Source organism: Cimex lectularius, unplaced genomic scaffold, assembly GCF_000648675.2.
Source record: "Cimex lectularius strain Harlan isolate CLEC.00 unplaced genomic scaffold, Clec_2.1 scaffold47, whole genome shotgun sequence".
In the NCBI taxonomy this organism is placed as follows: Eukaryota; Metazoa; Arthropoda; class Insecta; order Hemiptera; family Cimicidae; genus Cimex; species Cimex lectularius.
Genome location: NW_019392686.1, coordinates 1207768 through 1232632, shown reverse-complemented (window position 1 = coordinate 1232632; position 24865 = coordinate 1207768). Strand labels below are relative to the sequence as shown.

Here is a 24865-nt window from a genome sequence, read left to right as displayed (position 1 = left end):
TATATATATATATATACCTTACAGTGATGAACGCCGTACCAGCGCCTAAACAGTTGCGGCTACCGACGTCCCTTTCTCTTATTAGTTTTCATATTTTTGTTAAATATATGTCTTATGTACTTATCCGAATATTTATTTATTTAATAGATTAAAAGAAAATTACACAAGTACATTTAAGGGAGAAAAACAGAGAAGTACCCATTTGGCTTTCAATTAAAACGGTTCTTTTATTGAGTCCCTTAATATCCTCCCTCCTAATTCGTCAGCGATCGTCTATGGTAGTTTATTCATAAACCACAAATTGCACTCATAAAAATAGGTTTAATGAATGCATGTCCGCATGTATAGGGTTGTATAGGGTCTCCCTGAGGAACGTCGGAGAAGGAGATGTGCTTAAAATGTATTTAAAAAAGACAGCTTCGTTTAATTTAAACATAAATTAAATACTTTGCAATGGAGAATTTCATTTTTACTTTACCAAGAGTAGCGCCTGAGCATAAAGTTCATACAACGCACTAATAGTTAAAATAACAAATTCAATTGTTATCTTCAATATATATCAAGCTTTCGATCGAATTTTAAGGTCTTCATCAGGGCAAAACAATCTTAAAGATGTCTACAAATTGACATAATTAAATTGTTAAAAGACGGATTCAAATTCAATTCTTATAGTATGGCATTGCAGAAAATATGATGAAGAAGGGTGCTATGTTCGGTGCGAAAGACCAGTGCGAAGTAGCAAAACCTTATAATTATAAATTCTTAATATATACAGAAGATTTCGACGTTTATCGGGCTCTGGTCGATTTTGTCAAACGAACTCGTTTTAACTTATAAATAATTTATAACGAACAAAGTATAAAAAACAATAAAAAAACATGGCTGAAGACAAAAGGTCAATGCCAAAAAAATAAATAAATAAATAAAATAAAGGATTCAAATTCTTCGAAGACAGATTCAGTCTTTTTCAACTTTTCACCGTCCTTGGCAATGTTGGGACTGACAATGAGTCGATGCATGTAACACTTTAAATTGTAATAACAATACAAATAACAGATAAATCATTCTGTCATAAAGCACCCGTGTCCATGAATATGGATTTATGCAAAAACAAATAAATAGTTCAAATTTACAATTCTTCTCATATATACAAGTTTAATTTCAAGCAAACGAAAACGAGGATCGCCCCCAGGGACCGTCGAACTTTATGTAGTCGAAAAAAGCTGCGTAATTCAGGTTCATAGAACCTCTCTGCTCGTTGGTTCAATCGATGCAGTTGTGTATTTGAAAAAGAACCATCCTGCTAGCTCAAATGGTTGGTCTTTCAGATGTGTTTCTACTTTCGTCTTCTGTGACTTTGGTTTTAACCGAAATTGTTGAGAACAAATGATGGCGAAATGCTGAAACTCATTTGACCAAAACATCGAGGATAAGCGTACAAAAAAATAATTGGTATATATTAGATATTAAGTTGAACTATAAAGTTATTGACTTAACTATGACTTTTTTACTTTAAAACTTCATATCTACAAACTAACTGTAAACTAACTAGTTAACGTTAACTAACTACTGTAACTCACAACAAAAATGTTTTAGTCATTAAAATAGTTGATAATAGAGTACTACAAAATGAAACGAACGTTAGTAAAGAACAGCTAGTGCATTATTTTTAAAAGTTTTTATTCTATTATCATTTTGACTAAAATGTTAGCATTTTGCTTCCTCCATGGAAGAATGGATCCAAACAAAACAAAAGGAGAAGTGGATAAACTCTAGCAGTGCTAGACATAGTAAATTTATGATGAAACAACCCTCACCAAGACTGGCAACATCACTGCTGCAACTGGAGAGGGCTAAACTCAGAGGAGTGATAGGACTACTACCATCTGATCAAACATCTACATAACATGGGCATATACAATGAAGATCCCATCTGCAGATTATGTAATGAGGAGGAGGATTCAGCCACTCATATCATCTTCGACTGTGAAGCAACAGTTCAATGGAGATTCAACCTAGCATTCGAAAAAAACTTAGGGAATGAAATTGTAGCAGCGACAGTCAATGACATGATACTTCTGGAGAAGGATAGAGTCTATTGCACTGAACTAAGGAACTAGGAAGGTACAATAAGCGAGAAGGCTACAGTGCCTGGGGAGTACAAATCCTGCTTCTTAGTATCCTTATCACCATACCATACCATAAAATAGCATTTTGCTTGTCTCGCAGCTTGTTCTAGCTTAAAATGTTTACAGGTGCAGTTAATGGGATATATAAATTATTTAAATCAACGAATATCCGTTCAAATTAGGTACTACCCCAGACGAATCTCTTAAGAAAAAGTTCAGATCAATATCTCTACTGTTTGTTTTAATTTTACAATACATTTGCGCGAATGAACTTTGTTGCGTTTACGGATGAAAGTCAAGACAAGATGCAATAAATATTGCTCGATTGACCCGCAGATTTCGATACCAAAAGTCCACATAGGTTTGAGAACCATGGTGTTCATCATTAATCTTTGGATGGAAGTGTGGATTGTCCAGTGATAACAGTTTGTGACGTTTGTTTAGTTCGTTTTCTCTTGTGTGCGGATTCCAAATAAGTCATTTGTCAAGTTGAAGACCCAAGTACGTGTTCGACACCGGGTAGTGAAACCCCGTTAAAGAAAGCAGCTGGAGTGTAATAGGTCCGAGTGTGAAGTTAATGTATCGCCTCTTCGTTGCATTTATTTTAATTCTCTACTTTTTAGACCAAACGTCCAGACACTGCAAACCGTTTGGAAGATGTCTTTATGCGGGGAAAAGATTTCTGTTTCGTCATCAAAAGTGGAGAGAATTGTTTCTGGAAGTATAGGAATGTCAGCTGGATTTACCTCATCTCGTAAAGGAAAGGTCTAAGAATGCTCCCTTGTGAGACGGCAGCTTGAAATTTGAATTTTTCTTTGCAATTCCCATCTCAAAACTACGTTGCTTAGGGAAACGCGAAATCAAAATTTGTTACCACACGTAACTATATGCCAGTTTTAATATTTATATGATACGTAAGTCAAACTCAAAACAAGCTGCTGTACGTATGCGTAAAATGCGGTGCAATTTGCCCGTTGTTTAAAGAAGCACGGAATGAAATAATGTGTTAGAAGAAATGTATGTCCGTTTTAATTTTTATGCGATAACATATATGTGATATTCACACACAATGTAGACGAATAGATATTGAGGGGGCGTCGGTGGCCGCAACGACGGCGCTCATCACTGTAAGGTAAAGATCACGGGTTCGAATCCAGCGGCTCGGCGTTCGAACCCGGCATAAACAACGATAACATACAAATGGGCTTTTTTTTTTTTTCAAAAACATCAGCACCCTGAGGGTTGATATGACCTCTGCTGTTGCGAACCGTCGTAAAAAAATGTCTTTTAAAAATGGAAAATAAAAGTCAACAATAAATTACAGAACAAATAATTATGGAGAAACAAAATATGATATAATACACAGTGCATTTATAATTTTTAAAAAATACATATTGAATAAGCAAGTCGCTAAAGGAAACGGATTCAAAATTTGAAGTAACGATAGGCATGCTGCAGAAATGTCTGTTTTAACAATTAAACAACGCAGTTATGAAATGTTAAAAACTACTTGTAAAGCATATATGGTAGTTAAAATGATAAATAAATATACGAAACCAAAGTCAAAATTTGTGATAGCCGTAGAAATATATTTCAGTTTAAATAATTATACGATAACATAACACAAACATAAAATGCTTTTATGAAACCTTAATTATAAAACTGTCATACCTTTACAAATTATAAACAGGAAATGTACGTTGACTAGGCAAGTTGCTTAAAATGGCTGCAAAATTAAAATTTGTTATCGCAGCTTCAGGAATGCTTTTGTTTTAATAAAATTATAAGAAAACATAACACTTACTAAGCTTTTATGAAAGATTGATTTAAAAGCCAGTAGGTATGGAGCTACAGTAGGTATGTAGTCGTTAAAACTGGAAATGTATAACACATACACTTAAACAACTTTTAAGTTGTTTAAGGAAACCGAAGTTAAAATGCAAAACGAGTCCCAATATATTGTTTAATAATTAAAACAAGAAATACGCGTTGAATAAGAAAGTTCGTTAAGTAAACCGAAGTTAAAATTTGTTAGCCTAGCCGAATAAATATTTTTCCACTTAATAATAATACAGTAACATAAAACAAATTAGACTTTTATGAAAGATTGATGAAAAAACCAGCTGTAGTTCGTATGTACCAAGCTATAGTTGGTAATATTCGTTAAACATGCAAGTTCCTTAAGGAAACAAAGACAAAATTTCTCATAACTGTAGAAATGTACTTCAGTTTAAATAATTATACGGCAACATAACTCATACAACAAGGTTTTCATGAAATGTTGATTGAAAAACCAGTTGCAATACATTTTTAATTGTTAAAACAGGAAATACACGTTGAATAGACAAGTTGCTTAAAGAAACCTAAGTTGTTATCATAGCTTCAGTAACTGTTTTAATAATTATAGAAAAACATAACACATATCAAGTTTGCACGAAAGGCAAGCTGCAATATGTATGTAGACGTTAAAACAAAAATAAACTCACTAATTTCGTGGTCCGCTTGACCAATTAAATCATTACAATTAATTAAGGTTTTTAGTTGAGATGAAAAAAAGTTAATGGCACGTGAGGGATTCGAACCCACGACCTTCGGCTAGATACGCCGCTGCTCTACCACCTGAGCGTGACCTCGATCCACTTGAACATCAACTCCCCATCTCAACCCCACATACATCTAGGTGGTAGAGCAGCGGCGTATCTAGCCGAAGGTCGTGGGTTCGAATCCCTCTCGTGCCATTAACTTTTTTTCATCTCAACTAAAAACCTTAATTAACAAAAATAAACGTTGAATAAGAAGTCGCTTATGGAGAAAAAAAAGCCAAAATTTGTTAGAATAGTTGCAGAAATGAGTTCTAATAATTTTTCAATAGCAAAACGGTTATTATGTTTTCTTGAAAGCTCGATGTAAAAACTAGGTACAACTATCTACAATGTGTATTTTAAATTAGACGTTAAAACAGGAAATATATGAGTTGTTTAAGAATGCGTTAAAAAAGACTTAAAATTTAACCATACTGTACCGTATTAAAACGTTAAAAGCAAAATATACGTTGTGTAAGAAATAGATTAAGGAGAAAAAATACAAAATTTGTTAGAATAGCAGCAGAAATGTGTGTATGTTCTAATAATTATACAATAGCATAACGGTTATTATGCTTTTTTTGAAAGATTGGTTTAAAAACTAGCTGCAGTGTGTATTTTGACGTTAATACAGAAGATATACGTTGAATAAGAAGTTGTTTAAGGAGAAAAAAGACAAAAATTTTTACCATTCCATATGCCAGTTTTAAGCAAAAAAAATCCACTAAAAAAAAATCCAAAACTAATACCAATACATTTTTTGTGCTTCAAAAAAAGAAATTACTTAGAATAGGCAAGTTGCAAGAAACAGAAGGTAAAAAGTTTTTATGTGTAAGTTGTAGTTAAAAACGTGTATTTTTACGTAAAACAGGAGATACACGTTGAATGAGAAGTTGTTCAAGGAGAAAAAAGACAAAAGAAAAAAGACATTTGTTACCATTCCATACAGTATTATATGTCAGTTTTAAGCAACATAGTACTGAAAAAAAAATCCAAAACTAGTCCCAATACATTTTTTGGCTTCAAAAAAAGAAATTACTTGCAATAGGCAAATTACATAAGAAACAGAAGTTAAAAATTTTTCATGTGCAAGTTGTAGTTAAAAATGTGTATTTTTACGTAAAACAGGAGATATGCGTTGAATAAGAAGTTGTTTAAGGAGAAAAAAAGACAAAAGAAAAAAGACGTGTTACCATTCCATACAGTATTATATGTCAGTTTTAAGTATCGAAGCACTAAATCCAAAACTAATACCAATACATTTTTTGTGCTTCAAAAAAAAAAAATATATTGACCAGGCAATTTCCTCAAGGAAAACAGTTAAAATTGTTTAGCATAGCTGCAGAAATTATTTGAACTCTAATAATTGTACAATATCATAACGGTTATTATGCTTTTTGAAAGATTATTTTAAAAACTAGCATAACACAACGCATGAAATGTTAATTGAAAGCTGCAATACGTTTGTAAACATTAAAACAGACTTATTAATATGCATGGGATATGCAAATTGCTTAAGAAACAGAAGTAAAAATCCTTTTATTATATCGATATCGAACATAGATTCTAAAAAGATCTTAAAACAAGCAAACAACCAAGAAAAAAGAAGAGAAGAATAAATAAGGAGTAAAAATGTTTTTTACACATGCCGAAACATATATCTGTTTTAAAGATTATATTTTAAAATAATACATGCTATATAATGATTTTAATAAAAAGACATGACAAATTGTATAGCAGCTTACTTATTTTTTTTACTAAAAATGCATTAATAAACTTAAAATTCTGTTATTAAAATATCTAAACTTTGAGAAAAACTCAAAATATGTAACTGAAGATTTTTTTTTTACTTTTAAGACATTGGGCTGAACCAACGATGCGAAATTTATAAAATCGAAGTATTCAGTAATGCAAAAATGGTCTTCTGGCCGTTGATTAAAAAAAAACACTTTAGAATTGGACGATAATAAACATTTCGCAATTAAATTTAATATAGAAAAATTACCTTTTTATCGCGCTTCTCCAGGGACGATGATCTCGTATTCAGCAGCGCACGATGACAGGCACAGGTTGCCGGAGATCGGCCGTCCTCATTGTGACAGCTAGCAAGAGCGTACCCCACTTCGAGCCCAGTTCTAAATAGCTACTGAATACTTATTGAAAGATCTTCAGCCACTATTATCACGCCTCCCACCCGTCACGATGTCCGGCGTTATCTGGACTCGCGTGCGGATTTAAATGTGGATTTGTGGTGATAAATTCGGGCAGAATATTTGCCCTGACCTCATGGATAAACGTAATTGTCCTTTGTAACATATCGTGAGGACTCATCCTTAGTAATCCCAAATGATAGACTTTTTTTAAAAATAATCCAAACATGACTGTTCATACAAAATTCATTCTCTTTATTAGCCAGTGCCGCTCAATTTTCATAATAACAAACCGTAAATCTAAAACAATACTTTCTCCATCTGCTGTAAGATGGAAAACGATTTTCATACTGAGCCCATTGTTGCAAGAGTGGGCTTCTTCTTTTTCAATTTTTCTTCTTTGATCTTCATTTTTCGCTTTTCCAAGCAGAAATTGGTTCAAAATCATCAAACTCTTGTGGTCACAACTACCTACTATCTGCTTCTTCTACTTCTTACTATCTACTACTTACTATCTACTTACGTCTGCTGTAAATTCTCTTTCAATAGATCGTTGTTCAATTTGGTTATAAATTAAATTAATCAAAGGTCAATTTTATCATATTTAATGTAAAAATTGTTCTGTAATTTATATACATAATGTTACGTACATCAAAGTGAGTTATATAGTTTTGATAGATCGTCGCTATTCATTGTCAGAAGTTACGGTATGACTGTGTTTAATAGATGTGTTATAATTATGTCTGCAAGTATCTATTAAGCATATATTTATTTAGAAATCGTGAGATGCGGTCTTGTGTGATGTAGGTTTCACAAAAACATTTGCTTTATCGTGCCAACGTTTCGATCTTTATTGAAATCATCTTCAGGGCCTGGATCTTTATTGATTGATTATATAAAAAATATATTTTGCATTGTCTAAATTCACTTTTTCACATCCAACATGTAATTGATAGATATAAACAATGTTTGTAAATCCCAGGCCATGAAGATGATCTCAATAAAGATCGAAACGTTGGCACGATGAAGAAAATGTTTTTCTGAAACCTACATCACACCAGACCGCATCTCACGATTTCTAAATAAACATTAACGGTCACTAATCACCACACATTTCTATTAAACACAGTTATACTACAACTTCCTTTCACATTACCTTTCCTCACTAAATGCGTAGATGATATATTGACAGCAGTTCCCACAGAACGAATTCAAACTACATTAGATACATTTAATAGCTTTCACCCACGCCTACAATTTACACATGAAATCGAAAACAACAAAACAATACTTACCATCCTCTTCATACAATAATTAACACAGCCAAAGTTACTTCACAGAATTATTACCCTAAGCCATGAATCATTTCACCATAAGAACATTAAGATATACAAACAGATCCTCCATAACAATCACTACCCTGAACACATAATCAACATAATAATCAACAACTACAACTCAACACTAACTCCATCCACTAGTACTAATAATACTACATCAAATCTATCAAATAAAAACAAACAAGATACATTTCCATGCCATTCATTCACGGCCTATCACATAAATTAAACACATTTCTCTCTTCCGATAACTTTAAAATAGCTTTCAAAAATTATAAAACATTTCAAACACTTACTTTTTAAAAGGATAGTTCCTACTCACAATAGGTTGTTTTGCAACGATCCGGATTTCGAGCCTTTTAGCACATCATCAGGTTGAAGGACTTCTACAACCTGATGATGAGCTAAAAGGCTCGNAGAGATAAACACAGCATCAATTACAGAACAGATACATGTAAACTCAGTCGCAGCTACGCCAATATCATTAATCAAATTCATTATAGATAACATACATATAACACATATTATAACATATAAAACATTCATCACATTCCCATTTTTCAACAATTTAGCTTTCCTATTCCTATTTATCCCCGTCTATATAATCCTGAAAGGTTAATCTGACCGAACCATTATACCCCTCTTCGGCTCTTTTCACCTCAAGAAGCCGACTCCTTATACAAGCATGTCTTTCTATATAGAAAGACTTCCCTCCCCACCCCTTCAAAAACCAACGTATATAAACATAAAACAGCAAAATCTCACTGGCACTCTCAACACGACACGCAAGAATGGCATAATTACGCAGAAAACAAACACTTTGAGTGAGTAGAAATACGCTGATTGAATAATTTTAAAAAAATATTTATTTGCATTCTATATATTCATTTTTTTCCACATCCTACATGTTTTTGTTAAATTTAAACAATGTTTGTAAATCCCAGGCCCTGAAGATGATCTCAATAAAGATCGAAACGTTGGCACGATAAAGAAAATGTTTTTCTGAAACCTACATCACACCAGGCCGCATCTCACGATTTCTGAATAATCATCGACAAACGGTCATTAATCACCACACATTGAGGATTAAATTCACTAGTTTCGTGGTCCGCTTGACCAATTAATATCATACAATTAATTAAGGTTTTTAGTTGAGATAAAAAAGTCAATGGCACGAGCGGGATTCGAACCCACGATCTTCGGCTTGATAAGTCGCTGCTCGACCACTTGAGCTATCGTGACCTCGACCCACTGGGATACCACTTCCCATCTCAACCCCACCTTTTGAATTTTCCCTCCTTTTTGCCATTTTTCAAATGTCGTGTAATCAATTTGATTCTCGGCGACAAATGAAATGGCCACAGAGAAATTTAGTGAAGGAAACATCATTTTAAACTTATTAAATTCACTAGTTTCGTGGTTTGTATGATATTAATTGGTCAAGCGGACTACGAAACTAGTGAATTTAATAAGTTTAAAATGAAGTATCCTTCACTAAAGCTCGTCGAGAATCAAATTGATTACACGACATTTGAAAAATGACAAAAAGGAGGGAAAATTCAAAAGGTGGGGTTGAGACGGGAAGTTGGTGTCCGAGTAGATCGAGTTCACGATAGCTCAAGTGGTAGAGCAGCGGCGTATCAAGCCGAAGATCGTGGGTTCGAATCCCGCTCGTGCCATTGACTTTTTATCTCAATTAAAAACCTTAATTGATTGAGGATTAATTTCAATTTAAATATTCCCTACTACTCACAAAGCAACCAGGTGGAACGGAATATCTCGACTAAAAACTGCCATTGCGATTTACTATTCAAATAACCAAAATCGGTGGTCAGATTCATTTGATTTTACAGCATTATTGTTGTAAAGATTGATGCGCTGGGTCACTACGTATACCATGCTCTAAATATCAAAATTGAGGCAATTTTGTAAAAGCACATAACAAAATGCCTTCATTTTATAATAATATCACGTTTTATAAAAAAAATTCTTATCGGGGATTCGGTTCTTCTAAAGTCCCATTATTTAATAAACAAAATATATAACCGTCCGGCCAAACTTATGCCATAATGGGCCACATATAATATTACATGTAATTTAACCCGTTATCTATTTTCTTGCTCCTCTGACCCAAACAAAGCCATAAAAGCCCAAATTTCACAATTAAAGAAATGCTCTCCTATGCAATCAAACTAAAATCTGATTGTTGAATTATTGTAAAGGATTCAGCCAGAAATTAATCAATATATAAATATGCATACATAAATTTATATATGGAGTGGATACACCAGAATAAAGGACCATCCGATACTCATGGCTCCAAGAGACGATATGAACAGGATTTGTGAATTTAATCAAAACATCCAAATAAACCTAAGTACCAAAAAATAATGGGAACACAGATCGATCTAGAACACAGCAAAGTACATGGATAGGCGTATTCGGTCCTGAAACCAAATACTCAGAACCATGGGGTAAGATACACCGGCATCTTCCAGGCTTGATGTCCATGCAATCAAGAGATTTACTCAATTCAACTTGACTAAAGGGTACAAGAACGTAACTATCATGTCAGATAGCCAAGCAGCCATCAAAGCTGCAATATGCTCAAATATCATTAGTTCAAGGATGATGCTGAACTGCAAAACCAAATTAAACTAATTGGTACGCAGAACAAAGTCAACCTATGCTGGGTCCTAGGACACATGGGAGTAGAAGCCAACGAAAAAGCGGACACCCTTGTAAAAAAAGGAGCTGCTATACCACTGATAGGACCCGAGCCCTTCTGTGGCATAAGAACCCACACTATCAATGAGTACCTTAGACAGAAGGATAAAAAGAATATGAAGGAACAATGTAATTCACTCATTGGACACAAACAATCCAAGAATCTCCTAACAAATTTCGGAAGGAAAGAAATTACAGAATGTATCAAAAGCAGGAAAAAACTATGCTTCTTAACAGGACGCTCAAGCTAAATGGACACTTAAAGAAGATTGGAATAATCCAAGATGGCACATGCAGATTCTGCAAAGAGGCAGAGGAGACACCAACCCACCTGCTAACAGACTGTGGTGCTGCAACTGCCCGCAGGAGGAAGTGCTTTGGGAGGATTAGAAGTTCCTTGATGAAATAGGACTCACCGGTGTGCTTGAGGCAGCGAACGGGGGATACAATAGCTATTAAAGGGTGCAGTAAACCATACCCCTGACCCTGACCAATACATCCACATCTACATATCCAATCGACCTCAACGTTCCTTTCGTCCATGACCTGGCAAGAACCAGATGTCTTAAGTTTCACTCAACCTTTGTAAATACTTTCGAACTCTAACTTGTATCCTCCATGCTTCTAAATAAACCTCCAAGGAAGACTCAAAAGGAATAACCAGTGGGTCGATGCGAAAGTCATGTTTTACTTGGTGTAAATAATTTGCACTCATCGCAATTCTATTACAGTTGTAAATAAATGTTAAAAAAAAAAAAATATTTAGAATTGAAATGAACCTGTATGGTCGCCAAATTTCAACTTTCGTTAAACAATTTTGGAATATTTTTAGAAAACTTTTAAATAAATTACTTTTGACTGTTTTAATTTTTATTTTCTCATTTATTAAAATAAGAAATAGCTATAGTGTGACAATTTCTCTTATACTTGAAACCAGTTTTAATATACCAAATTATACAATTTTTGTCGAATTATTAGGTAACCTTCTGTTTATATTTCTATTTGTTTTCACTTCTAAAATTTCAAACGTATAAATTGATAAATTTGAACACACTTCTTGTAGAATTGAGCACCTTCAACGAAATTAATCAGGGCGTATTGTTTTGGTAAATATTTAAGCTCAGACGACATCGTTTATTTGTATTTTCGCCTAATTTGAATTGTTTATACATCAGTGTTTCAAATTAATTTTGACTTTTTCCAATTGTATTGCCACATTTGATCTAAATCAGAATTAGTACGATGTGACATTTTCTCGAACTCTAAAGATTTGTAAAATAATAGAATATATTTGTGTGGTGATTAGTGACCGTTAATCGATAATTATTCAGAAATCGTGAGATGCGGTCTGGTGTGATGTAGGTTTCAGAAAAACATTTTTTTTTTATCGTGCCAACGTTTCGATCTTTATTGAGATCATTGCATTGTATAAATTCACTTTTCCACATCCTATTTGTTAATTGTAAACAATGTTTGTAAATCCCAGGCTCTGAAGATGATCTCAATAAAGATCGAAACGTTGGCACGATAAAGAAAATGTTTTTCTGAAAACTACATCACACCAGACCGCATCTCACGATTTCTGAATAACAATAGAATATATTATTTAAGATCGGCACAAAGTAATAATTTTTGAATAATGAAAAAAATTGTAGTTAATTTATCATTTAAATAGGAACCGCAAAATTTAATATAAACATTATTAAAAAATAAAAAATTCATTTTTTTCCACAAAATATATGTTAAACTGGTAAATTAAAATAAAGCTATAATAATAAACTCAAATTTTTTGAAACATCGAAACGCCCTTGTTCCCTTCAATTCAAACGCAAGCGATCCCATAAATATCAATATACAAAAAAAATTGTCAATTAATGAAAGAGATAAGATTACAACGAAAGGGAGAGAGTACAAGTTAGCGATTGCATAAGTAGAAAGATTTGTCGGATTAAGATCAAGCTTACAAATCTAAATCTCTTCAAACAAGGCGCGAACGTGTAGTACATACTCTAATAGTACAAATAACATCATAAATCAATGGAGACATGGAAAAATCAGTTAATGATGTTAACACAAAAATGCCCTTGCAAAGTATTATCAATATGTCTAGTAAGGTCTCAATACAGTATAATGATTACAATGGATTTATAAACTTCTGTACATCTCGGTAGATTTTTGTTTGTTTTTATTACAGTTTACCTTTCTCCTGTTTAACCCTACCCGCTTAATTTTGATTTGTATGCACCTGTTATTTTGTTATGTCAACTATTTCTGATCCATTTATACCAGTGAAACTTCTTCTGCAATTTGTTTATAGTTTCTTACCTGCCTTTTTGTATTATTTGCTGACTGTTACAGTCTGTTTATTTGTCTACAGTCAACAGCCTGAATTGAATTCACTATTTTCGTGGTCCGCTTGACCAATTAATACTTTACAATTAATTAAGGTTTTTAGTTGAGATGAAAAAAAGTTAATGGCACGAGAGGGATTCGAACCCACGACCTTCGGCTAGATACGCCGCTGCTCTACCACCTGAGCTATCGTGACCTCGATCCACTCGGACATCAACTCCCCAACCAAAAATTGAACTGATTCATTAAATACTTTCTGTATAACCATGCATTCCTATCAAAATTTACAATATTTAAAGTACAATTAATTAAGGTTTTCAGTTGAGATAAAAAAAGTCAATGGCACGTGCGGGATTTGAACCCACGATCTTTGCTTGATGCGCCGCTGCTCTACCACTTGAGCTATCGTGACCTCGATCCACTCGGACATCAACTCCCCATCTCAACCCCACCTTATGAGTTTTCCCTCCTTTTGCCATTTTTAAAAAAAAACGTTTTTTTCGAAAAATGGCAAAAGGAGGGAAAACTCATAAGGTGGGGTTGAGATGGGGAGTTGATGTCCGAGTGGATCGAGGTTACGATAGCTCAGGTGGTAGAGCAGCGGCGTATCTAGCCGAAGGTCGTGGGTTCAAATCCCTCTCGTGCCATTAACTTTTTTCATCTCAACTAAAAATCTTAATTAATTGTAAAGCTTGAATTGAGTTCATTGCTTTAGATCTAAGTCACGATGTACGGAAAGTTTTAAGAAGATTTTTGGTTATAATGGTTTTCAACGTACAATTATATCAGGTTTCGTTATTTTATTGAGTTTTTACAGCCTATGGTGTAAAAATAATAATGCGATGACTTACATTTATTACAGCGTGTATATTTAATTGCTAAAATTGAATTATTTAATTCGACAAATTAAACTCGACTCATTATTATTTTTACATATTTGGCTGGAAAAACTCCATAAAACAGTGAAGCCTGACGTAATTGAAATGAGCATACATTTTTTGTTAAACGTCAGAAAAAATAGTTGATTAGCAGGACCGGAAGAGAAGCGAACACGTATGAAAAGTACTGTCGGTGGTCCTCGGAGGATCTGACTCGTAGAACAACGGTCATCCTTACCCGATTAAGAATAGGCCATGTGAGGTTGACACACGGACACTAACTTTATCGTCAAAGCTCGTCTATGTGTCCGGCATGCAGAGAAAGTTTGCTCGATGGATCCCACCTAATTGAGGGGTGCAGTTTCTTGGCTCCATATAGAGAACGCGTAGGAATGCCACCCGGTATGAGAATTATGCTTGAGCACGACAGCAGTATCAGAAACCTTTGAGGATTCTTGAAGAAACCGTGTTGTTTTATTGTATAGTAATAACTATCGTGTGTTGAGAGTGAATGTAATTATTAGCGTGAATATGTAGTGTGAGAAGGATGATGGCGGAATATGGAATACTCCACCGCCCTGAATCAATAATATGTAAATAAGAAAGAAGGTACTAGAATTAATACTGTGAATGGTTTTGGATCTAGAAATTGATTGCGTTGGGAGCTGAAATAATCTAGCTGTTGATAGCCCCTCGAGCCTAACCTTGAAAGATGGACGGATAAGACTGAGCCCACACCTCCAAAACACGGGATGGGTGATTAACAAGACCTGCCGGTAAATGATCGTAAATTTCAAAAGCTGAAATTGCTTTGAGAGTACTCCATCGAGCTTCAATTAGGTTAGTTATATAATATGTGTAAAGGGTGATGGGGAGATATCGAGTACGCTACTATACCATAACTGAGTGAATGGTACGTAAATGTACATAAGTGTAAGAGTGTGTGAATAGATTTAGGAACTGATTGCTGAAATGACCTAGTTGACAGCTCTCGAAACCCAACCGGAGGCTGGACGGATAAGACCGAGGTCTGACCCCGGACTACCAACACGCGGGGTGGGTGATTCTCGAGACCTGTTAAATATACAAAAGCCAGGATACAAAAGAATGGACGGTGGACTGCTAGAAATGATAGGATCAACTCTGTACATGCGTGTTCAGATTTGAGCTATTTAAGTCAGTAATCATATAGGCTATTTCATTAAGGAATCGTTCGGCAACATCAACACATTGTAAGTCAATAGCCTGCAGTGAAACCTTCAAAACTGAAGTACATGATTAAAAAAAAATCTCAACTTTCTCGAGAATTTCATTACGAATGAACACAAAAAGCTTTCGGACAAGTGTTTGTGTTATCAGTATCTGTCAGTGTTTACGACAAACTTTTAATCCATTTAATGGTGCCATTTTTTTATTAATAACATCAGGTTAATTTTTTTGTACTTTCTTTGTTTTTACTTCTTACTGTTGTCTAACAATTTGCAATCATATTGCATATAAGCGCTTTGTAAATAAATTACAAGAATACATAAGATTTTTTAATATTTCTGTCGTTTAACCTTGGATGTACCTAGATGACATCTCTCATTTTCTAAAAATGAAGTGTTATTATTTTGGTGGTCTACGTAATAATTTTCTATTCAAAAAGTTTGAGATTTTATCTTTAAACAGTACAACAAAAGCATTTTCGCTAGATCATAAACTATTTACAAATTTAGAATGAGGGGAGCAAATAATCAATATTATTCTCTCCTTCACTTCACTACCTATTTCTCAGAACGGAGGTAGCGGGGCCATTTCTCTTGAGACGCCTTATGGGATTGTAGGATTGGGTTCTATTGGAGAAGCCTTTGGCAAGACTAAGAACAAATAATACGGAACATTAAAAATTGATCTGAGGACTTTAGATTGAAAGGATTAGAGACGTTGGGTATTGGAAGGTTTAGCAGTACCCCACCGTTCTATTCCGTACGTCCATACTAGTTGTAGCGTTTTGTAGACAGTAAGTTTATTTTTCGTCAATAGTTCGGATCGTCGTCCTATAAGTTTGTAGAGTAGACCGTAGTTTAAGTCTTGTTTCAGCCGTGTATACTGATTCCATGTTAAACGTGAGTCTAGTTGGTACCCAAGGTAACGAACGCAGCCAGATTTTGAAATTGTGAAAGGAGATTTGCTTGGGAGTGTAAATATGACACAGATGTACATTGTCTACACCAATCTGCTATACACGTGATATGTCTCTGCAAATCTTCCGAAGCAGCCGCACGATCAGAGTCAGAGAATAGTACAGGTCATCGGCAAAAATTGCAAGGAGGGTGGTAGGAGTAATGGAAACATCTGCAATCTGCAAGATAAAGATATAGAGGATGGGTCCTGCTGCACTCCCGTGGCCAGAGAGCACTATCAGAGAACCGCTCTGTTAGATTAAGAGGATGGAGTAGAGGGTAAACACTTCAGCAATTCTAAGCGTCAATTTTTGAATGATTAGAAGTGTGCCAATGTGTCCTTCCTATTGACCTTGTACCTAAACGAATGTAAAGATTTCATAGACTATTCTACTTTCATAGACGATCAATAGCTAAAAAAATATATTATTTATTTGCATTGGTGCCAGCCTTAATGCTCAAGTACTTAAGTTACTTACTTAACTTACTCAAGTACGTAAGTTTGTATACCTAATGTTAATAGAAAAAAATTGAAAAATGAGGAACAACTCATAATCGCGAGGCTAGTGAAGCTTCATTTGTCAGGGAGAGTAATTATCTGGAAAGGGACGAGATGGAAGGTTCCTGACTTAGGTTTTGTGTGACAGTATTAACTGTTTGTGAACTTCTTGCAGCTGCTTTTGCTTCTATTATGGTCAATGTGGATGGTAATGATCGGATACATAGAAAAGAGCATAGATAAAGGTTCGGAGAATTTTGGATTGTAAGAATTGGGCACGTTGGAGGTTGGAACGCTTGTTGAACCCAACGTGCGATGCCTTATGTCCAAATGGGTATAAATGAAACGTTTCTTTTACAGAGTCAGTTAAGTTCGTTTGTCCATCAGCCTTTCAAGAAGTCTGAAGCGTCTGTTGAGCTCTTGTGTTTTGAGTTCTTTGTCAATGTAGTAGTTGGTCATCTTTCGTAGGGTAAAAGTCCACATTGTCGTACCTTTCCGATTTTCCGTCTCTTGAACCACTGATCAACGGATGTGACATGGGTTTGCAGGTTTTTCGTTGAGGATCTTTATGAGAACAAAGGATATCGGTATAATCCGCGTAGGTGGTAAGGATAGAAATGTTTGCGGCGTGTACTCAAAAGAGGATGGGTCTAAAATGCTTCCTTGAAGTACACTTGTATCTGTGCGATAGCCGGCTGACAGAGAAGAGCCACTGATGACCTGATAATATCTATCGGTTAAGTAGGATTTTGGGATCGGATATCGGTAATAGAGAAGCTACAAAAAATATAAAAGTGCCAAGAATGAGGTAGATTAGAAAAATACCTTTTTCATTTTTTGCCGATGTTCCGGCCTTTGTTCGGGTCATCTTCAGGGTGACATCGCAAGAATAGCACCACACTTTATACCCTGAAGATGACCCGAATAAAATCAAAACGTCGGCAAAAAAATGAAAAAGGTGTTTTTCTAAACTACCTCATTCTTGACCGCGCCTTACGACTTCAACAAATTATGAATGTGCAGGTCACCAAAAAACACAAAATACAAAGCGTTTTGAAAGCTTACAGAATCTATTCTTGTAACAAATACTTTACAATGTACAAAATACTTTGGCTAAATATATTTTTCTTTAAATGTACGAATTATTTATTAAGTACAAAATGAAGTTATTACGCGAACATGATGAGCCTTATCCTCTTAGAAGTCCTTATCGTCTTAGAATTGATCAATTATGATAATAAATCGTCTGCATACTTTCTTTGTTTTAAATAATTCAAAAATACCAAGTTGAGAGTTTAAATAATTAATTAATTTCTCCAATATAAGCATTAAAAACCTGCACGCTTCCATAACAGTTTCTGTAAATAATACCCCAGAAGTCTTCAAAATAATTTACCTTATTTTACAAAATTTTACACATGTCTCTCAATGGTATCAGTTTTATTCTTTCCAACTTTTCTACAGCAATAAAAATTGACCCTGACGGTGGAATTTCTTTTTATCGAACGTTATCCTAGGCTTGGGCAAGTCTTCGACGGTACACCTTTCAGATAAAGACTTTGTCAGCCAATATTTGTTCAGTGGTTTTGGCCAAAATGTATTTTCCCTCATGCCTTTATCGCATTTATTGGCGCCTGTCATAAAACGAGGCCGGGTATTTTTCCGATTGTGTCATCTTAACGGGCCAGGGCAAACCCTTTTCTTCAAATTTCAACAGGTGTACGAGTTGTTTAAGATATGTAAAAATGTATTGGTTGCTGTTTCAAGAATGTCTTTGGTCATTTGTCAGAAGAATTAATAGTAATTTTGTCTTTTACGTCATTTGAACACAAAGTAAAGAAACAAAACAATAGCCCTAATAAAAAACTAAGTTTTTGGTCATTTTATTGCTCTCTCTCTCTCCTCTTTCTCTCTCTCTCTCTCTCTCTGTCTCTCTCTCTCTCTCTCTCTCTCTCTCTCTCTCTCCTCATTTTTAATTTTTGGTTTTTATCAGGGATGACGATATTTTAAATCTCAGAAATTCAAACAGACTGGTGAGATGCAGAATGAAGGGTAAAACTTTATCGTGCATATTATAATAACAACACACAGCGAAAGACAAGCCAAAAAAAAGAACAGACACAGATACACAAGACCTGAATGATCGGAACAATTCATGCGATTTCAAAACGAAGCTAATGCACAACAAACGCCCAAAAAGTATTTCCACCTGCTTAAGTACATAGTAATTAGTGGTCTTGCACCAAAATTTAAATGTGTTGAATGTGCAATGGTTATTTATCACTCCTACGTTTTCGACATGTTTAAATGTTTTAAATGAGCACTTAAGAGGGAAGAAGCTGTATAGCATTGGCATTTTTTTTTTTTTTGACTGGGGCTTCCGACATCTAGGTCATTTCAGCCCCCAACTAAGTTTATATTCTACTTACCCTTTCAAACACTACATTCATACAAATAAATACATTCATACACATAATACATAAATACATCCATACAGTACACTCATTCCGTTTGGTCGGTGGAGTACTTGATATTCCTCCACCGACCCTATACTCAAACTAATCTAGATTGGGGTCGATGGAGTACTTTTATAAATATTCCGCCATCGACCCCGAACACACACTCTTACGCTCGCATCGTTCGAGGGGTGATGATGACGTTATATTTCACCCTCACCCCCCGCCATTCACTCAAATAAATACATGCACTCAGACAAAACATATAGACACACAACACATAAGACATACTATATACAATAAAAAAACCCAATTTCCCCTAAAAAGCGGAACAGGGGACTCTGAAACTCGCTACCGTGTTCGAGAACTCTTCTTAAGTCCGGCGGCATGCCTACACGCTCTATGTATGGAGCCAAGGCATGACACGACTCTATTATGTGGGACACATCGAGCAACCTTTCTCTGCATAAGGGCACATTGGCAGGTTATTGTCATACTACATGGAATCATAGGAATCATAGAAAAACATAACTTTCAAGCTAATTGTACTCAACTTTATTTATTAAAATTATTCCACTTTTTCCCAGTATTCTAAATAAAAGCGTTTTTATAAGAGCATAAAAATGTTTAGTTAACTGTATATGAAAGGTTAACCGACCTCACATGTATGATTATGTGATAAATTGTGGTCATGCCTCATTCTTAAATTAAACAAATGTATATTTGTTATACATGACAAAATAATGGGAAATAAAATCCCTTCTTTTTTTTTGCAATGTTAGTACAGACTACAGACCACGGCATGACCTTTTGTCAGGGCCAACTCAGGTCACAATTGTCGTTTGTGTGCATTCGTTTTGTACTAACTTAGCCCTTGGCAGTGCACAAATTAGTCTGGCCGCTCCTATTTCCTTTTGTCGTGGTGAAATGGTCAAATACCAATTCTAAGTGATGGGATGTTTAATGAACCTATACAATACAACAACAATATATTCAAATCCCCCACATTTTCCCCCGTTTTCATAATTTAGAAAATTATAGCCAATAACACTTTGAGCCGAATTTAGCTTGCGAGTGCCGATGTTGATAAAAGGCACCAAGATTTTTCATCGTGTACATCTATCGCAAAACTGAGAAATGTAGGAAAACAAACTCACTGTTTCTTTAAGATAAATAAAGGACAAGGTTTACCACAGAAATTGAAAAAGCGAGACGGACGTGAAGCACAAGCGGAAGACCCTTGAAAATGGCGGCTTGGTCAGGCATAACTATAAATGACCGTGTAATTTTTGCCGATTTGCCGGGTGTTCTAGATTCTATTATTAATATTTTTTTGTTTATTTTTCATCCTCTCAGAAGATACTTTTGATCATAATGCTCTCGATTATTAATCGACCCGATTAAAGCCTCTTTTTTAATCAGAGCTGTCTATTGGTCCGCTGGTTTTCGCTTTGTCAAAATCTCGCCTCGCACAGCTAGCGAGATAGTTTGCAATTCAAAAGCTAATAAATTCGCAGGTCATCATCCACTTGAAGAATAAAAGAATTTCAAATAGGAACACAAACCAGAATCTCCAAGTATACTTTAAAGTTGTTTTTGTATGTTTATCATTTTTATTAATTATTTGATAGTCAATGTTTCCCCAATTGCAATGGCATAAATGATCACCTTATTTTAGCGCTGTATTGGAATTTTATTTTTTACAAATCATTCAAAATATGCACGAATTTCATCTTTTTCCACCTTAACACACAAAAACAATTTAATAGTTTATTTGACATTATTTGTGTCTAATTATATTTGTTGATTTGTATGATTTGACGAATTGATCCATTCGGCAAACTACATTAAAAAGCATGTAGTCAAGAATTTTTTTTCTTGAGATTTCTAAGTGTGGTCCATCTATTAGTGACCCAGTAAGGATATGTCAACTAAAGTGATCAGTAACAATCAAATTACAAATTATTTTTCAACTACACATTTTTCTTGGTTTAATATTACTGGTCAGTATTGTGCGTATTACAATAGCGCAAACTAACATATGATGTACAGGTTTCTAGCTTTCTCATCTAACTCAAAAGAAATTGGGAAAGTAGAAAATAAATTTTTGAGATTCATTTCATATATACCAGGATCATCGAGAACCTCCAACTGTAATTCCTGGACTTGTTGAAGTAAGGAAGCTTCTATCCAATGCATATTGAGTAGAGGAATTAACTGCTCAGAATTTCTACTCATTAAATTTAATTTGCCTGTTTTTGCATTGGGAAATCAAAATATTTCTACTACTATGCTCAGGGCTTTAGAGTTACAATCAACCAATAAACAGGTTGATGATTAATACAAATCAACATTATAAAAATAGTCTGGTTTGCTACCTCCTTAAATAATATTAAATAAATTAAAAATATGAGCTATGTAGGGTTTTAGTTTTAACAAAAAGAATCAGGCTCATATACATTCTTATTTAATATATTTTTAAATTCAAAAAAACAGGCTTCCCTCAGAAATATGAAAGATCTAGAAACGACTCCGGACTAAACTAAAACTCTACACACAACATGTCTGCACAGCAATCAAGATAAACATAGAATCAAACTAATTAAAAATATGTATTTGGAAATAGGATAAACCAACAATCTAAAATTATCTGAACATATTTCATTTTAATGTTGAGTAGCTTGTATCCTGTGTGTAATTATACATATATATATAAAATTAGTATATATTATATAACATGTATCAAATTATTACTTCATTTTTTAAATTTGGTCAAATGAAGGAAAAGCAATTTGATATACGAATCACCACAGATAATGAGAACTATGGATAATAGAAAACACTTCAAATTTCAGGTTTCAAAGCATTTTCTTCTATCTACATACCATCAGATACTTTATGTACCACGAGTGCCTATCGTCAATGTTATGAATGAACTTATGCACATATATTTCAAAGAAAAGAAAAATACAATATGTTGATGTTACGGTAATAGACATAAAGTTTATTCCACTCAGGAAAACAATACATCATACATCAAGTACATACATCAAACAGTACATATATACATCAATCAGAAAAATTATTAGGGGCCTTAAAAGATTTTTAAAAAAGATTAATTAAATTCCTCCGTTAGAAGTGATGAATCTGCAAAATTTGCTCTTTTGGCTTTATCAAAGAACATTGTTATAGGAGTTTGCTTTGTCTGGTTTTTCAATTGCTGGAAACTTTGTTGGAGAGCTCGAGTTAGCAATCGTGTTATATTGACCACTATTGGATCATATTCTATGATTTTGCCTTTCAACTTTATAGCTATTGAAAGATTTCTTCACATTTTTCTATTATCACTCCCATTTTTCTTCTATGGACATGCTCATTTCTACATTTCTCTAGAACTCAGCTAGATGAGCAGCATAGATAATTAGAGTCTGGATAATCAGGACGATCAGGGATAATCAAAAGATGAGTTCACCTTGTATATCTTAATGTTTTCTTTTACAACAAGTATAAACAGCCCAAAATTTGAGATTTGTTGAACAGAACCGATATTTTAACTTGTGCAATTATTAGTTTGTGCAATATATTATTAATTATCTGTTGTTCTTTAGCTAAGAAAGCTGTAAGCAGTAAAACTGGCTGTACTTTGTGTTGGAGAAAGGCTGCAAACATTTTTGCTAGGGTAAAAGCCAAAAAGTGGAAAAATTTAAGACCTGTTCTAACTGCAATGAAAAGTTTTTGATATTAATGTTTAAATTGGATAGTACAGTTTATTTGGCGATCCAGTTCAATAAAATTGCCAATGCTAACAATTTGGCATTTGATATAATTTTATCAATTTCATATTTTTTCCATGTTTTATTTAGTGTTAATTGATTTTGAGTTTCTATCTATACTCCAAATTTTCATTTTTGTTAATAGAATTCTGCATTGTTTTCTGGTCTAGTTGTGTTTTAAAACTGCATATTGCATAAGGCATTTAAAAGTATAATGCTGTAACATTTTTACAGCCTGAAGAACACAATGGTACACAGAATTGTGCAGTTTAAAAACCAAACCTCATAAAAGATTTTATTTTAAATCATAACATGAAATTGAAAAAACTGATTCATATTCACAAAATAGTCACCTATTTACTTAATTTTACTCTTCAATCTTCATGTTGATGTTACGTTGCATCTAATTTCTTGTAATAAAACACTGCTTTTGTTTTACCTTTGATATCAAATGGAAAATTAAACTTATCTCATACATACATCTTAAGCAATTTCACTTTACAATAAAAAAATTGTTATAACTGTGGGATGTTAAGAATTAAAATAAGTTGAAACAAAGTTTTAGCTCATGTAAGACATATAAAAGGTTTAGTAAGAAACTTACATTTTTTTCTGATTCAGATGAAATTTCCTTTCAAATTTAAATAGCCAAAACGATTTAAGTGCCTATAGATGTTATTGTTGATACCACTTAGTTTATACTGGACACTGGTGACCACTCTTAGAAGTCATAAAAGCAAGTCCTTCAAGAATTATCGATAATCCCCTTTTATTTGAACATCAGGGATGATAAAGGTTGTTTGTTCAGAATTATTTGAACTGATTATTGGGCTTATTTTTCTTTTTGCAATGAACCATTGGTACTAGTTTTTTTATATTTTACTGTTAAAGTATAATGTGATATAATCATTGTGAATTAGTGCTGCTTTTGTTGTCTGCAAAAATAATACCTTGATTTTTTAAACTTAATACATTATAATATTAAATTTAAAAAATATTGTATGCTAAATTTGGCTATCCTTAACACAGGGGTAACAGCTAAACAACACAAATTTTAAAATGTTTATTAACCATTATTAAATTCTGAAATAATAGAAGCTAAATAATATGAAACAGAATAATGATTCAAAGTTTATTTTTTATACAAATATTTTTTTATTATAGCAACATTGTTATTAAACATATTGTTTTTTTATGATTTTTCATAAATATAATACAACAATAATACTATCAACTTTGAAGTTTTCAAAAAAACATACAAATAAAAATTGTTTAATTAAAAAAAGTGTACTACAACAAATAAAACAAAGGGATTTATAATATGTAGTCAATATACTAAATGTTGCTATTGTTAACACAGTGGTAACAGCTAAACAACACAAATTTTAAAAATTTTGAAATAATAGAAGCTAAATAATATGAAACAGAATAATGATAGAAGGGGCTTACTTTTTATATAATTTTTAAATTATTATTATAGCAACATTGTTATTAAACAGACTGTTGTTGTGATTTTTCATAAATATAATAATAATCCTATCAGTTTTCAAGTTCTCAAAAAAAATTTACATAATAATTTGTTAATTAAAAAAACACTAAAATAAATAAAATAATATGGTTTATAATATTAAGACAAGAAAATTTTCTATGCTAAATTTTTCTATCATATACATAGGGATAACAGCTAAACTACCCAACTTTTAAAATGGGTGTTATTCATTATTAAAATTTTGAAATAATAAAAGTTAAATAATATGAAACAGAATAATGATCCAAAGCTTATTTTTTATACATTTTTGTAAATTATTATTATA

General features: G+C 33.5%; 1 protein-coding gene across 2 annotated transcripts in view; it reads right to left on the bottom strand.

Moving 5' to 3' along the window:
- Nucleotides 1-23738, bottom strand: part of LOC106661167 (open rectifier potassium channel protein 1) — a 66518-nt gene extending 42780 nt beyond the window's left edge. Inside the window, exon 1 of one of the 2 annotated variants that reach the window (XM_014384407.2) lies at nt 23656-23738. The gene's annotated coding sequence lies outside the window, so the exon portion shown is untranslated. Of the gene's footprint in view, nt 1-6716; nt 6912-23655 lie in introns of those variants that run through there. The other variant, XM_014384405.2, reaches the window with a different exon arrangement.
- Nucleotides 23739-24865: the final 1127 nt, after the last annotated feature.